We start from the raw sequence: 16,946 nt of genomic DNA, 5'->3' as shown, positions 1-16,946 counted from the left end.
TGTCTTTTTAATGTATTTGTACAGGGGTGGGGGGAAAGGTGAAACCTTCCAGATGCTTGCCTGCAGTAAAGCATTCCTGGCTGTTAGTTCCAGTAGGTCATTACTGCATTAATTTGGTGTTTAATTAAATGCCTGTGCAACAGACCATTTATTTGTTATCTAATATTAGCTTTAGTTCTTATCAATTAAATGCTAGCTGAGGGCTTGATTCACTTACGTTTTATGAACCCTTACACTTTTCTTTATAAACAGAAAACAAGGACGCAGTCTGCAGAGGAGAGATTTACACACCCAAATTTCACAGTGTGCATAATGAAACGTGCTGCCGTTCTGAGGCAGAAGGACCTGAAATAAAGGGAGAGTCAGAAAATAATAATAATGTAAAATAGGGGAGGGATTTTAAAAAAGCAAGAAAAAGTAATTTAGCAGAACATGACTGGCTTCTTGGGGAGTGCATGAAACCATTTTATCCAGCTTCAATTTGAGCAGGATCCCATGTCTGGTTTTCCTCTTTCAGTTTCAGGTTCCAACTCAGAACCTTATTCAGAACGTTCACTGGGAGATGGTACATTTTGCATGAACTCTATGCAAAGCCAAAAAGGAGCCTATTGTTGCTGAAAAGGCTGCTGAACCATAGCAAATCTAATGACAAATACAGGACCTGATTCTCCAGTGCCTGGAACTTTTTGTTGTCATATACACTGGTGCAAAATGGCAGCACAGGTGTAAATGAGTAGAGAATTCTGAGTCAGTAGCATTTTGCACTCAGGGGTGTAGAAGACTACCTACTGTGCCATGTAGTGAAGAATCAATTGGCGGGAGTGAAATATTCACTAATATTAAAAAAAGGTGAAAATAAAAATCACTGATATCTGGTCTCATTTTAATTATTATTTTTTTACCATTAATAAAAGAGTCACATCTACCATTTTCATTATGTGACGATATTTCCTTTTTAATCACGGGAAAGCGAGAAGGAAGGGATAGATGTTGTATATTTATGACCTTGACCCTTTTTCTTGAGACAATGGAGAGCTTGATGAAAAAAATCAACTTCCTTTCCTAGGATGTCTCAGGAAGAAATAATTGAAAAACACCCACACCAAATTATCCAGAGTGGTGAAATTATGTGCCATGCATTCAGTTTGTGGTCTACTACAGAACTTTCATGGTGCTCAACCAGTGGTATGGTACCCTGATGGAATGACTTTCCTGAACAATGGAAGAAGTCAATTTGTTAATGACAATCAGGAACTGGTGACCCGCATCAAATATTTCCTCTGATTCTCGAATCATTCTTATCCAAGCTCTTCCAGATCTCACTGAAGCAATAAGAACTGATTTATACTACATCTAGTTACTGACTTGGTCCTTTAGATCAGAATGGATGGTTCTTTGTGTACTTCAGATCCTTCCTGTCATTCACTTCTTCCCATGGCTTTTGTTTCGGCTCCACTTCATTCCACCTCCGACGTAGTGAACAATAGGCATGAACAATAGGTATGATTCACTTTCGTCCTAACTGGATCACCCTATGCCTGTTGTAATGTATGATTCTCTGTACAGTAATGAGTGGATGTGCATGTATTCTTCTTTGCCTGAAATGATCCTCAAGTGTGATATTAGGACAATCAAGATTTCAGACCAGGCCCCTTGATTCTTTAAGACCTAGATCTGTCCTCAGTCACTTAATATTCAAAAACATGGATACTTAATAGACTCCTATTTCAGGATCCCCTAATGCTGTTGGAGCTTAAAGGAGCTTGTGATTGGGTATTCAAACCGCACACTGGGCCACAAGGTGTTAAAGAGCTGTTCTGGGCTCTACCATCCCTGCCCCATCATATATAAGAATGGCCAGACTGGGTCAGACCAAAGATCCATCTAGCCCAGTATCCTGTCTTCCGACAGTGGCCAATGCCAGGTGCCCCAGAGGTAATGAACAGAACAGGTAATCATCAAGCGATTCATCCCATCGCCCATTCCCAGCTTCTGGCAAGGGATGCACAGACTGGAGGTGTTAAAGGGGAGAGGAGCAGGTCACTTGGGGGCAGACTAGGGAAGAGAAAGGACATTTACCTTGCAGCTCCTGAGGAAAGACATTTTCCCCTCTCAGGTACTGACTCAGTTTGTTTGTGTTAATTTCTCGTTTTATTTATGGACTATCCTAAAAGGGAAGAGACTTGGAACTCACCTGGCTGGAGGGCAGGGCATGAGAAGAGATGTCCACCATCCCAAGAGGGAGAGAGCAACAATGCCACACCTGGTCATGAAGAGGTGCCAAGTGGTGAGCTGACTCTTTCACACTGCCTTGCTAAAGACTGTGAACTTTGGACACTAGAGTGTGATAGGAATTGGCCCAGGGAGAGACGTCTTAAGGCGCTCCTGGGGATCAGACCATTTGGAAGTCACACAGGGTAAAGGGCCAAAGCCCAGAGGCGTAGGAGGGCCCAGGCTTCCCGACAACACACCTCCTCTGTGTGTTGAAAGGCCTAACCCTGAGCACTAGGCAATGCTCCCCAAGAGTGCCAACCATCACAGAGCTGTAGAGGATTATTTCGCCATCTACGATACTTCTTATACAAGCACCAAAGCCCTCTGGGACATTGAGAAAGTAGTTCTCTTGTGAGCAATAACTGCACCTGACTACAGGATGTAAGAAAACTACTCTGGGTGTGTCTGCACTGCAATTAGACACCCATGGCTGGCCCGTGCCACCAGACTCAGGCTCACGGGGCTTGGGCTAAGGGGCTATTTAATTACAATGTAGATTTCTGGGCTTGGGCTGGAGCCTGGGGTCTAGAACCGTGAGGGTCCCAGAACTCCAGCACTGCAGCCTGAACCTGAAATCTATACTGCAATTAAACAGACCTGTAGCCTGAGTCCCGGGAGCCTGAGTCAACTGGTATGGGCCAGCTGCAGGTTTTTAATTGCAGTGTAGACATAGCTATTCTATTCAGAAGGTGACCTAAGAAACAGGGACGAATCAAAGACTGGATCTGTTTTTTAAAGAGATATGCTGCAGCTCAAACAGAAATTATGGGCTTGAAGCAGAAATTATTGGGTAAAGTCCTTTGGCTTGTATTATGAGGTCAGACTAGACGACCATAATGGTCCCTTCTGGCATTAAAGTAAACATGTCTATGAAAGATAGATGGGGAAGCAAAACCTTGAAGTAGCTAAGAGCACATCTAACGTTTCTGCTGTTGAAGCAATGGGATAGTGAGTCTGTAATGCTAGAAAGACGCTCGCATAGGTACACTGACAGTCTAGAGAAAGACCTGGTCTACCCAAAGTTGTGTCAGCATAGCTATGTTGATCGGGGTGTAAAAATCCACACCCTCAGATGACAGTCCTACTGGCAAAATCCTTTGTGTAGATGCAGCTTCTGTTGGAATAGTTTATGTCACTGGGGGAGGTGGGGTTGCCATGCTGACAGACAAACTGTTGGCATATGCTGCGTCTATAATACGGGGACTCTGCTAGTATACCTGTACTGGTATATCTATTCCAACAAAGCATATGTAAGATAGACAAACTGTAAACTACGGTATGTTGCCCTTCCTCCCTGGCAGTGCTGGGGGATGATACGTGCAACAATATGGACACTACTGGAAGTGTGGCACAAGCGCTGTTTTGCACTAGTTGTGAAGATTTCTTCAATGGGTCCCAGTAAGTAAATGAAGACATTATGTAGAATTTCAGTTTAAAAAAAGCACTCAGACACTAAGAGGATGAGTGTGGTATAAATAAATAGATCACGAGAACAACAGCTTTGTTTTGTTTAGCACCAGACTAACAGGATGAAATCCTTGCTCCACTGAAGTCACTGGGGCCAGGATTTCACCCGTAGAGACTACCGGAGATATCAACTGCCAATTTATCATTTACTTTGTGGTAGCACCAAAAGCCCCAGTCAGGATTGGGAGTCATGTGCTAGGTGCTACATAAATACATAGGAAAGTTTGATCCCTGATCTAAAGAGCTCACAGTCTAATAACTTATTAGTGCTGGTCAAAATTTTTCACACAAGAGGTTTAGTTAAAAAATAGCTTTTTCCAAAAATGAAAAAAAAAATGGAGGTGGAATAGTCAGTTATTGAAAGTTTCTATTTTTCATTACATTTTTCATAATCTTTTTTGTACCAAAAGGTTTTATTTTTTTAAAATTATCCTAGAAATGTTTATTTTACCACAAGCCCGGTTGTCAATAAGGAAGCTGCTCAGAGTTCTCAGTAGGAGATTCTGGGAAGCGAGCAGCCACTTCATTTGTGAAAAGACTATGCCAATTGTGAGCTCTGAGCACTTCTCAAAACCTGGCCAATAAATTAACATGAAAAGCTGAAAATTCCAAAGCCAGCGAGTAGATCTGAACACCCAGTCCCCTTCAGAATTAATGGAAATTGTGGCTCTAAACCATCCAGCTGACTTTGAAAATCTCAGTGTAAATGCCTAAATTTAGGTACCTGAAAACTGAGACCACTTTTAAAAATGTAGCTCTATCTGACTTACCCAAGTTGTCACAACAAGTAATAGTTTGGGCAAGCTAAGACATTAGAAATTTCTGGCTTTCAGATCCTTTGCAGAATCTACTATTACATACTGCCTTCTCTATTTAAAAACTGGACTTTTTACAATAATGACCCCTTAATGGGTGGGGAAGTACTTTACAAAAGTAATTATTAAGTTTTATTATCAGACTCTTCTCTCTTGGGGGAGGGATTTTTTCTTCCTCTGTGCTTTGGTCACTATTGCAATTTAAATGAATAATAAATATGAAATACACACATCTTAGAGATTCAAGTATGATGACCCTGGTACTCAACCTCTATTTTGGCTCTGTTTGACCTGTGATAAACCCTAAGCACAATGGAGGGGAGCCATTTCTGCTTTTATCTCTCATAAGTAACTTGTTTGAAACATCTTCTTTCAAATGTGTGTAAAATGATACAACTCAAATGGAGGTATCTACTTACTAATTTTTTAGAATGTGTTTATAATCTCCTGGTGAGATCAGACCATCTCTTGGCATTTCAGTGTGAATGACGTTTTCAGGCTAAGATTTGATCATTTAGATCGTATGCCCTACTTAGATATTATCCCAACGGTTTTTGGTTTATATTTTGCTATAAGCATTAAAAAAAAGTCTACAACTAAAAATTGTCTTACAAACATGATCATATACTAACAAGCTGGCAGCTATATGGATAACAAGATCAGTTGTGTATTTCAATCACAGTCAGACAAAAAGACTGTCAAAACAAGAGTAAGACCCTTTTGGTACCTTGTGTGTCAAATTGTAGCTAAAGGGGTTTTCATTTCTTAACAGCTGAATTTTTAAAATCCCTTGTAAGAAAGGAATTGACAGATCTCGACCTACAGAGCGTGTAGCAGGTGCTACTAGATAAGATCTGTACTAGGAGTTGCACGGTGGCTGAAGAGGAAGTCCTGATTCAACGAAGCACTTGCTTAACACTGGGCACTTAGTTCCCATTGTTGCCAATGAAATTGACAAATAGAACAAACTTTACATGACTGTTGGTTGCGTCACTTAGTATGCACTGTTGGAAGGAGCTCAGATACTGTGGTAAGGAAAGTGTTATAATAAACAGAATAGAATAGATAAGATATCCTATTGCATTAAATAGGACTTAACCACATACCTAAGAGCTTTGCTGATTTGGGGCCCAAGATCAGTTAAAGCAGTAATTCAAAAAATTAAGTATGGTTGCTGTGACGTTGCACCCCATAAGGCTTTATGGAAATATGCTTATGAATGTATATATGACATAACTGGCATATGTTTTATGCTACATATGCCATGTAACATATCTCTATAAAGGTTGTGATCTACTGAATCTATTCCTATTTGTATGCATGTATCATTTTTGTGTTCAAAGTTATGAATATTGACTGTGTACTTGCTTGGTTTCTAAGTAGCCTTAGTAAAGCATTTGGTCAGCTTCCTGAGAAAGGAATGTGCAAGTTAAGGGCCCAATCAAGAAACACTTAATGGACAATGGATCTTGGAAGGCTCCAATCCACATAAAAAGTCTACTTTAGGACGTTCAAGGTAGCATGTGAACCATGGCTGCTACCTGTAAGTTCTGAGTCATGCATGGACATGTGACTTGCCTATGTGACTCCCAAACTCCATCTTGTACCTGGGATTCTACACAGGGGGAGGGAAGGGTGTCCACCCACAAGAGAAAGTCTATTTAAACCCCTGGGAGACCCCTCCATTTTGGCTTCAGCTGGCTCAAGAGATAGCCTCTCCACTCCCAAAGGATACCTGAAAGAAACTTGAACAAAGGACAGTAACCACAGGGGGTGTGACTGATTGCTAGACCCAGACTAGAAGGAGGCTAGTCTGTAAAAGGAAGCTTACTGGAACACCTCTGAGAGTGAGGTTTTATCTGTATTCAGTTTTCTTACTGTATTAGGCATAGACTTGTGTGTTTTATTTTATTTTGCTTGGTAATTCACTTTGTTCTGTCTGTTACTACTTGGAACCACTTAAATCCTACTTTCTGTATTTAATAAAATCACTTTTTACTTATTATTTATCCCACAGTATGTATTAATACCTGGGGGGGGGAGCTGTGCATCTCTCTCTATCAGTGTTATAGAGGGTGAACAATTTATGAGTTTACCCTGTATAAGATTTATACAGGGTAAAACTGATTTATTTGGGGTTTGGACCCCATTGGGAGTTGGGCATCTGAGTGTTAAAGACAGGAACACTTCTTAAGCTGCTTTCAGTTAAGCTTGCAGTTTGTGAGAAGTGGTTCAGACCTGGGTCTGTGTTTGTGGCCAGCAAGCGTGTCTGGCACCACCAGGCAGGGTTCTGGAGTCCAAAGCTGGCAGGGAAAGCAGGGGCAGAAGTAGTCTTGGCACATCAATTGGCAGTTCCCAAGGGGGTTTCTGTGATCCAACCCGTCACAGCTGCATCTTCTTGATCCACTTATGTTGGTCACACTAAATGAGCATAACTGTTGCCATAACTAGCACATTAGTCACAGGGAGAGTGGCTGTGGGTGGTCTGAGGGCAGGGTTGCAGTTGATATGGGAGAGAGTAAAGGAACTGGACTGAGGGCACAGTGAGAAAATAGTACATACTTTAAATTGTATGGCAAAACAAGGGCCAACATTGCAACAGGGGAGAGAGAGACTGAAGCGGCACATTTGGGAAATACACAAAGGGAGCCAAATGTGGGGGTGTATATTGGGGTTGGGGGACAAAGAGAAAGACTCAAAAAGGGGCAGAGGGAACATGTGGAAAGGGAAAACAGAAAAATCAGCCAAAGTTATGGGACACCCATGGAAAGTGGGCTCCCTAATGTGGAAAACACAGAAAGGTAAGTTTTTCCCATGGGGTAACTAATGTTTTACCCATCTTGTTGTACAATCCTGGAGGAGACAAGGCATTGTAGTTTTATCATTACGTAGGCTAGGCAAGGTCAACCATGGGCAGGGGGATAATGCTGGCCTTGCCTAGCTACCTCACGGTAAAAACTTCTATGCCTTACCTCCTCTAGGATTTTTTTTTTTACACATTCGTTATCCTTCTGTAGAAAAATCCTCCTTTTTTTGCAATGAAGACACAGCCTTTGTGAGGAAAGTCTCTGAGTGGGAGAGCAAACCCATGATGAGAGAGTAGAGAGAAAGCAAAAAGAAGGAAAATGGCAACTGCAAAAAAGGAACTCCAAAGCAGCAAGCATTGTTATTGTTCCATGCAGCACTGTAACTGATGGAGTCAGTTTGGAAAAAGAAAAATGATGTGGCAGTTTCCATAGCCCCAAACTCCTCATCCTCTGCTCTGACCATTAGACCATGCTATTTCTTGGATTTTTCCATACAGAGCCTGATGCTGTTCCCATTAGAAAGTTTTGCCATTCATTTTCAGTGGTAGACAACACAATGTATAAAGGAGGCTTCATTCTCTGCCCACCATCACAGGAGTAAGTCAGGAGTTGAGGGAAGTAACTGATGTAAAACAGGTGTCAGTAAAAGGATTAAAATACAGGCAAACAAGAACTCCTGTAGGGAGTAGGGATAGGGTCCAGAGTGACCTAGACCAATTGGAGGATTGGGCTAAAAGAAATCTGCTGAGGTTCAACAAGGACAAGTGCAGAGTCCTGCACTTAGGACGGAAGAATCCCATGCACTGCTACAGGCTGGGGACCAATTGGCTAAGCAGCAGTTTCTGCAGAAAAGAACCTGGGGATTACAGTGGATGAGAAGCTGGATATGAGTCAATAGTATGCCCTTGTTGCCAACAAGGCTAACGGCATATTGGGCTGCATTAGTAGGAGCATTGCCAGCAGATCGAAGGAAGTGATTATTCCCCTCTATTCGGCACTGGTGAGGCCACATCTGGAGTATTGCATCCAGTTTTGGGCCCCCCCACTACAGAAATGATGTGGACAAATTGGAGAGAGAGTTCAGCGGAGGTCATCAAAAATTATTAGAGGGCTGGGGCACATGACTTATGAGGAGAGGCTGAGGGAACTGGGCTTATTTAGTCTGCAGAAGAGAAGAGTGAGCAGGGATTTGATAGCAGCTTTCAGCTACCTGAAGGGGGGTTCCAGAGAGTATGGAGGTAGGCTGTTCTCAGTGGTGGCAGATGACAGAACAAGGAGCAATGGTCTCAAGTTGCAGTTGGGGAGGTTTAGGTTGGATATTAGGAAAAACTTTTTCACTAGGAGGGTGGTGAAGCACTGGAATGGGTTACCTCAGGAAGTGGTGGAATCTCCATCCTTAGATGTTTTTAAGGCACAGCTTGACAAAGCATTGGCTGGGATGATTTAGTTGGGGTTGATACTGCTTTGAGAAGGGGGTTGGACTAGATGACCTGCTGAAGTCTCTTCCAACCCTAATCTTTTTCTATGATTCTATTCTATGAACAGAAGAATGAAGCATTAGTTAGGTTGCAGTTCAGGAGAGCTGGAGCAGTTCATTTCCCTGCTTCTTCACAGGCTTCCTGTGTGACCTTGGGCAAAACACTTTGTCTTTGTGTGCCGCAGCTCCCTGTCTGTAAAATGGGGATGATGGCACTTCCCTACCTCCCAGGGTGTTGGGAGGATAAATCCATTAAAGATTGTGAGGTGCCCAGATACTACAGGAATGGGAGCCACAGAAGAGAAAAAAAATTACAATTAGTTTTTTCAAAAAACTTTCCCCTGAAAATTTCTTTCAAGATCACTCACCACACCTCATTTGAGGCTGCCATCGGACATGATAAAACTGCTTTTAAACACAACCATGTTTCACTCTCCAAATTAGGTCAACATCAAAATAAGTAAAATACAGACATTCCCAGGACCCATTTATTTCTCATAGACTCAGTCCAATAACTAAGAAATTGCCTTGTGTTACCAAGAGAACTAATGGATCCTCTCTTGCTCTTTGTACGTGTGCTCCTTGTGTCTGCCTTGTCCATTTCCTCTTCCCTTCTGACTATCATCAGTGCTGCAGCAGCCCATAAAACAAAGATAAGTCCCAGCTCCCAGAGAGCTTTTCCTTGTCAATGAGAAATCAAAAATGACAGTCAGAGGCTATGCCATGGTATCTGCAGCCAACTTTAAAAAGTATTAGTCAGACCATTTTGGCCTTTCTGCCATCTAATACTCCAGGATGCCTTGAATTTCCCCTCATTGGGCTTGGGGGCACACACACAAACAAAATAGCAGTTTTTCTACCTGGAAAATGCACCATTAAAAGAGTCTCTTTTGAGGTTATGGTATTAGAATCATGTCCTGCCTAGGAAGACAAACTATTTCACATGTGCTCAATGAAATGTTCACGTGAAATGCTCACAATGAAACTCTGCGGCTTCTAGAGTTTCCTTCTGTAAACTGATGTCCAGACTCACAAGCCATGACAAGAATATGAAAGACTCATCTACAGGTCACTTCAGACCCTTTCTCTCAGTGCTTGTTTTATTTCCGAAGACCAAACTCTAAACCAGAACTAAAGAAGTCAAGCTACTGGGCAAAGACCTACCTAAGGCCTTTCCAGCTTTGGCCGGCTTGAAGGAAAGAAGAAACACCATCTCCACTTTGATGGCCTCCTTTGCACCAGCTGCTTTTTCCCTTTTATAGCTACTCCCAGATCAGTCATGTGATAAGGAGTTACCTTACATTTATACCTGATCACATCTTGCAATTCTAACCTCAGACCAAACTGCAGGTTCTGATTCAATGTTCTCAGAAGTCAAGGGAAGGACTCCATTGTCTTCAGTGGCCATTTGTTCAGGCCATTATTGAAGAGTCTGTTAAAGTATTTAAATTCAGAGTGAACTAGGACTGATATGGTTTAGCATCAAACTGCATGGTATTCATGGGGTCACATGGCATAATACAACACGGACCATTTTAACTGAGATTTTAAGATTGATGTAGCATTCATAACCAAACTCTCTACTTAAACAAAATTTAGCTGTGCCCCACAGTTTTGGAGATTGTCATGTCTCTTGTAAAAAGAGTGCCACAATAATCTATAGAGCTAGTCCATAGAGCTAATGCAAGTATTACAAAACACATGTGGATCCTTAATAAGTTTGAGTCCAGCACCATCCACACATAACACAGACCTCTACTACTTGAGGTAGAGAACTAAATCAGTAAGAGTCAGCTCTCCTCTGGATAAGCTGCTAGAAAGGGACACGTAACTTACAAGCACATTAACTAAACATATTGTTTTCGACAATTCCTACAAAAATACAAGTATTTCAAAGTGACTGTAAAAGCCAAAGTGCATTTCTATTTTCCTGACTTATGCAGCACTGGTCTTGTAGAAACCATAATGACTTCTTAATGTTGGCTTCCTATTTCACCCAACTTCAGTTATTTAAGGATAAATACATATCTCACAGTGCTGGCTCTGTATCCAACATTATGTTCACATATCACTGAGGACTGGCCCAAACTCAGAGCCCAGTTCTGAACAACCTGGATGTTTTGGATCTGAGTTTCATCATGGACACAATTTTTATACTGGGCCAAAGTGAATTCTGGAATCTGAATGTGACTGATCCCAGGACCCCTGAATCTAAATGTATTCACCACTACTGCTTGAGGTGAAAGACAAGGGTCTATTAGTTGGCTGCAGTAGCAGGCACTTAAAATTCTGTGTGGTCCATTAACACGGGGGTGGGGGGTCCACATTGCATTAATATGGATTACATAAATACCCCTGAACTCTGAGGAAGCTTGTGTCTAAAACTGACTTAAAATGGCTTCTCTGAGCTTGCCTAGAAATTACACTGATAGGACAACCAGGGGAATAAGCAATGTGTCCCAAAATGATTGATTGGCACTTATGCTTTGTCCATTCCTCCCGAAGGGAAAATAAGTACACACAGATATATGAAAGTGAAAACTAGAAAAATCAGAACGTTGACAGACACTCAGCTGGCGATCTGGAGGCTGTCATAGCCAAGAATGCAGCCTTAGGTTGGATTAGCTTCCTGGTTTAAATTAAATAGCTGTCATGGAGGCACACATTTTGACTGTCATGAATCAGACAGAGACAATCATCAGGAGTTTTCAACATTTATCCATGACTAGGTCTCCTCACGCCTCCTTATGATGGGTGGCACAAGGAACAACAACAGAGGTGTCTTCTGTCTTATCCAAAAACAGAACCTAACGTAGAGTTGTACTTTTAAAATACACTGGACCTTTGCTAGAACGCAGGATTTGGGATCCATGCGTGGTACCACGTTAACGTGGGGACCGTGTTGAAATGAATTTCAATTAAAGTAATTAAATTTGGGATCCATGGCTGTGACCGCGTTATATGCGAATTTGCGCTATATAGACGCGCGTTCTAGCGAGGGCTGGTGTATATCGGGGAAAATACTGGACTTACTGAAGTCAGGGAGAGTACTGCCACACCCATTATGTCTAACGAAGGCCTCCATCTTTCTTTATGTTTTCTTTTACCTAGAAAGATATGGTTGGGAAATGGACAGTTTTGAGGGGGAAAAAGACTTTCACCTCATGGGCTCCAGTGAAAATCTAGCCGAAACATGCCCCAAGGCAACATGTGGCCTCTCAAAACCTGTGGCAGGACTTAAAAAGAAATATTCAGAACTGTTGTTGACATTTCCATGCACCAGCAGTTGCCAAATACTGATAAAAAGAAGAGACCATTCGACCCCATCCAGAACCTTCCCCCATTCTTCAGACTGAACCCAAATGTCTGGAAGTTTATGGAAAGTTCTGATGTCCTGGGAAATTCAGTTAAGAATACTCCCACCCAACACTGGCTCTCTCTCTAAGGGAGTTGTGGATTGGTCAGTGGGAATGTGTGGCCTAAAAAGATAGACGAGCATATGCCAGGGAGCCAAGACCCCTATTATTCTATTTGCTGTAGCCTCACTGTGTGAATTTGAGGAAGGGAGTGAACCTCTATATGCCTTAATGTATGTGTTTTTAAACTGATATATTTATATTTATCTACTTAAATGGTTGAGAGGGTTAATTAATGGGACAGTTTCTAATTATCTCAGGTATTTATATGCCACACTCCATAACCATAGTACAGGAGCACCTCACAGTCTTTTACCATATTTATCCTCACAACACCCCTGTAAGGTACCAATATACTGTTATCCCCATTTTACAAAGGTAGAAGCAAGGTACAAAGAGGCTAAGTGAATGGCCCGAGGTCACACAAAAAATCTGGAATGGGATAAAGAATTGAATCTCTCTCCCAAGTCAGCACCCTAGTTACTGTGTCATCCTTCTTCTCATCTGCGGTGAGTGAGAATAGTTCTACTGAAGTCCATGGAGTGACAGAGATTTACCCCAGCTGAGGGATCTGGGCCCCATGTGTCTACAGTACTTTGAGATCCAAGTGCAAGAATTTGTTACTCTGACATTTAAAGCCAACATTTTTTCTAAAATAAAATTGAACAAAATGTTATCTCTCTATTGCCAAAACTGTCTGAAAATGAAAAGCATTGATTATTTTATCATTTTTTTCCTGGCAGATAAGAAGAATCTGGGCAGACAATAATTCAAAGTATTAGTGTTTTTGTGAAGCAATTTATTGCACTTCTGACAATGAGATACTTAGAGATTTGCAGAGATTTGTTGGGGGTTTATTGGAACCACCCTGGGGAGTCGGTGCAGCAACTTGTTCTTTATGTAGGAAAGTCCCGCACAGCAATAGTCATAAAGCATTGTACTGGACAATGAGTGTGTGCAGGACGGAATACTGTATATAACCAGAACTGCTGCTCACAATCTAGCAGAGTTGGGGGAAGGGATAAGTACAGGAAGCATCAGCAATGTTGAGGGGTTAGAGTACAGAGCAGCAAGACTTCGGGGTTGTATTCCAACCTCCATCATTGACTGGGTGGGGGCGCCTGGACAATTCACTGAGCTGTGTCTCCCAGCTCACTCCTCTGTAGGGACTACAGAATTGCACCTGGATGAATGGAATCTCAATTCCTGACTGGAACCCTGCAGTGTTACCCTGTTACAAACAGAGCATGGGAATGGGAACCAATAAAAAAAAAGCATTGGAACCGTGAAGAACAAGCAGTATAAGAAACAAATACTGCCAGAGAATCTTGACTGTTGTTTTTTGGGGGTTTTTTTTGAATGAATGAATGAATGAATTACAGAATGAGTGGATGAAGAAAATTAATCCAAACTCACATGAATATGAACACTCATGTGGACTGAAAATTGCCCGAACGACTAAAAGGCCAGAAATAAACAGTGATGTACCAAGTTGAGGGAAAATGTGCAAGGTGTGAGTTTATTTAACATGGTCATTAATGATTTTGAAGAAGGTGTAAACATCACATGAATGATTTTTTTTCCCGGGGATGGTAAATTGGGATATATTCAGAATACCAGTGAGGAGAGAGAAAAAATAAGGGATGGAGAAAGATTAAATATATGCAGAAAAGAACAACAGGGAGTCATCTTGCAAAAATGCAGGGTGATACTGCTAGGGAAAAATAATCCAAGCCATTCAGTGGGAGGGAGAAACCTATAAGGATTCTTAGCAGTGACAGTGGAGAGCAAATTAGACCTATGCTTGCCACGTTGTATGGCAGCAACAAAAGGCCAGCGTGATGTTAGGCGGCTGTGATGGGGCGGTCTACTCACCGCTAGGATGGAGCTTCCTCGTAGATGTTCTGGGGATTAGCTTCATGAAGTCAAGGCTCCTTTCTGCGATTGCATGCCATCTCTCCACCTCTCTCTCTGTCTGCTGCCCCTCTCTAGGGCCAGAAGCTATTGCTGCCCCTTTGTGGCTGAGCCCTCCAGCCCACTCACTATATGCATTTTCCATTCCAGCGGTATCAAAGTCTTTATTCAATCATCTTAGGGCAGTCTTCTCATTCACTGCCTCATTACCACTTCCTCATTCTCAGGAAGTCTTCCCACCCACTGCCCCATGGTTCCATGCCGTCAGTGGCTGGCAAAGGAACCCAGCTCATCCTCCACTCCAGGTTCTGGCTCAGGGACCCTCTAATCAGCAGCCAAGGTCTGTCCCCTTCTAGACTTTACTGCCTTTCCCTGAGCCCTTTTCTTGCCATCTATTGCCAGCCTCTTAATTCCCTCCTCCCTTGGAGTAACTGTAGGCTACCTGTCTCTGCAGAATCCAAATGAGCCTCCCTTCTCCCAGGGAGTGACTGTAGTCTTTCCCAGCAGTCTCCTCTGCTGCCAATTTCCTGTCTTTCTAAATTCAGCCCAGCTTGCTCCTCCTCAGCCGGGCTCCCTCACTCAGTCAGGGGATTACTATGTCTACACTACCACGGTAAGTCGACCAACATAAATAAAGTAGCTGGAGTTGATGTACCTTAGGTCGAGTTACCGCGGGGTCTACACCATGGGGGGTTGATGGGAGAAAATCTCCCATCGACTTACCTTACTCTTCTCGTCAGGGGGTAGAGCACAGGCATCAACTGGAGAGTGATTTGCAGTCATAAAATCACAGAATCATAGAATATCAGGGTTGGAAGGGACCTCAGGAGGTCATCTAGTTCAAGCCCATGCTCAAAGCAGGACCAATCCCCAGCTAAATCATCCCAGCCAGGGCCTTGTCAAGCCTGATCTTAAAAATATTTAAGGAAGGAGATTCCACCACCTCCCTAGGTAACCCATTCCAGTGTTTCACCACCCTCCTAGTGAAAAAGATTTTCCTAATATCCAACCTAAACCTCCCCCACTACAACTTGAGACCATTACTCCTTGTTCTGTCATCAGCTACCACTGAGAACAGTCTAGATCCATCCTCTTTGGAACCCTCTTTCACGTAGTTGAAAGCAGCTATCAAATCCCCCCTCATTCTTCTCTTCCACAGACTAAACAATCCCAGTTCCCTCAGCCTCTCCTCATAAGTCATGTGTTCCAGTCCCCTAATCATTTTTGTTGCCCTCCGCTGGACTCTTTCCAATTTTTCCACATCCTCCTTGTAGTGTGGGGCCCAAAACTGGAAACAGTACTCCAGATGAGGCCTCACCAATGTTGAATAGAGGGGAAGGATCACATCCCTCGATCTGCTGGCAATGTCCCTACTTATACATCCCAGAATGCCATTGGCCTTCTTGGCAACAAGGGCACACTATTGACTCATATCCAGCTTCTCGTCCACTGTAACCCCTAGGTCCTTTTCTGCAGAACTGCTGCTGAGCCATTGAGTCCTTAGTCTGTAGCGGTGCATGGGGTTCTTCCGTCCTAAGTGCAGGACTCTGCACTTGTCCTTGTTGAACCTCATCAGATTTCTTTTGGCCCAATCCTCCAATTTGTCTAGGTCCCTCTGTATCCTATCCCTACCCTCCAGCGTATCTACCTCAGTTTATCTATCCTCCCAGTTTAGTGTCATCTGCAAACTTGCTGAGGGTGCAATACACACCATTGTCCAGATCATTTATGAAGATATTGAACAAAACCGGCCCGAGGACCGACCCTTGGGGCACTTCACTTGATACCGGCTGCCAACTAGACATGGAGCCATTGATCACTACCCGTTGAGCCCGACAATCTAGCCAACTTTCTATCCACCTTATAGTCCTTTACTACACCCACTACATCGACCGCCGGTGGATCAATCTCAGAGCCTTGATCCCTGCCGTAGTGTAGACCTGCCCTTAGCCACCTGATTCCCCTCATCTGTGGCCTGTTGAGTTAATTTGGTCCTTTCTCAAACTACAGTAAACCTTTCCGGGCAGGTGTGGGATGAACATCCCATCACAGTGGCATACACAGAGACCTCATGCCCTGGAGCTAATAATAGCTCTCTGTAGGCAGCTCTGGTGTTCTACCCCTGAAATATTGTGCTCGTTTCTGGGCACCACATTACATGAAAGATACCGATTTAAGAGTAACAAAAATGATTAAAGAATGATTTACAAGGAAAGACTGATGCTAAATCCATTCAGCTGGGGGGAAAAATGACTATGAGGGTGAAAATGTGAGAAAGAGCATGAGAACAGTCTGCAAATATCCCCAAAGGGTTTAACCATTAAGGAGGAAGAGGGATAATTTAAAATGGAACGAATGGTTAAGCTTAGGAGTAACGGGGTGAAATTTAGAAAGGGAAAGTTGAGGCTGAATGTAGGACCATAGGAATTGGCAGAATAGATCAGATTCATCCAAGCCTAGTATCATGTCTCTGAAAGTGGCCAGCACCAAATGTGCCAGCCCTGCAATGGGCAGATGTGTTCCCATCTATTAAAAGTCACTAACAATGAGATCTATTAGATTGTGAATGATCTCCGAAAGGAAACAGTGGAAGCTTCCTCATTTGGAACACTCAAACATAGATTGGACAATGCACCAGGTCACTGTATTATCTGTGCAACAATGAGTTTGTACCACACCCATTGCTTTAGTATCTGAACACTTACACTATATGGAACAAACCTTCATAGAATCATAGAATATCAGGGTTGGAAGGGACCTCAGGAGCTCATCTAGT

This window comes from Natator depressus, chromosome 5 (genome assembly GCF_965152275.1).
Source record: "Natator depressus isolate rNatDep1 chromosome 5, rNatDep2.hap1, whole genome shotgun sequence".
Taxonomy (NCBI): Eukaryota; Metazoa; Chordata; order Testudines; family Cheloniidae; genus Natator; species Natator depressus.
This window is presented reverse-complemented; position numbering follows the sequence as displayed.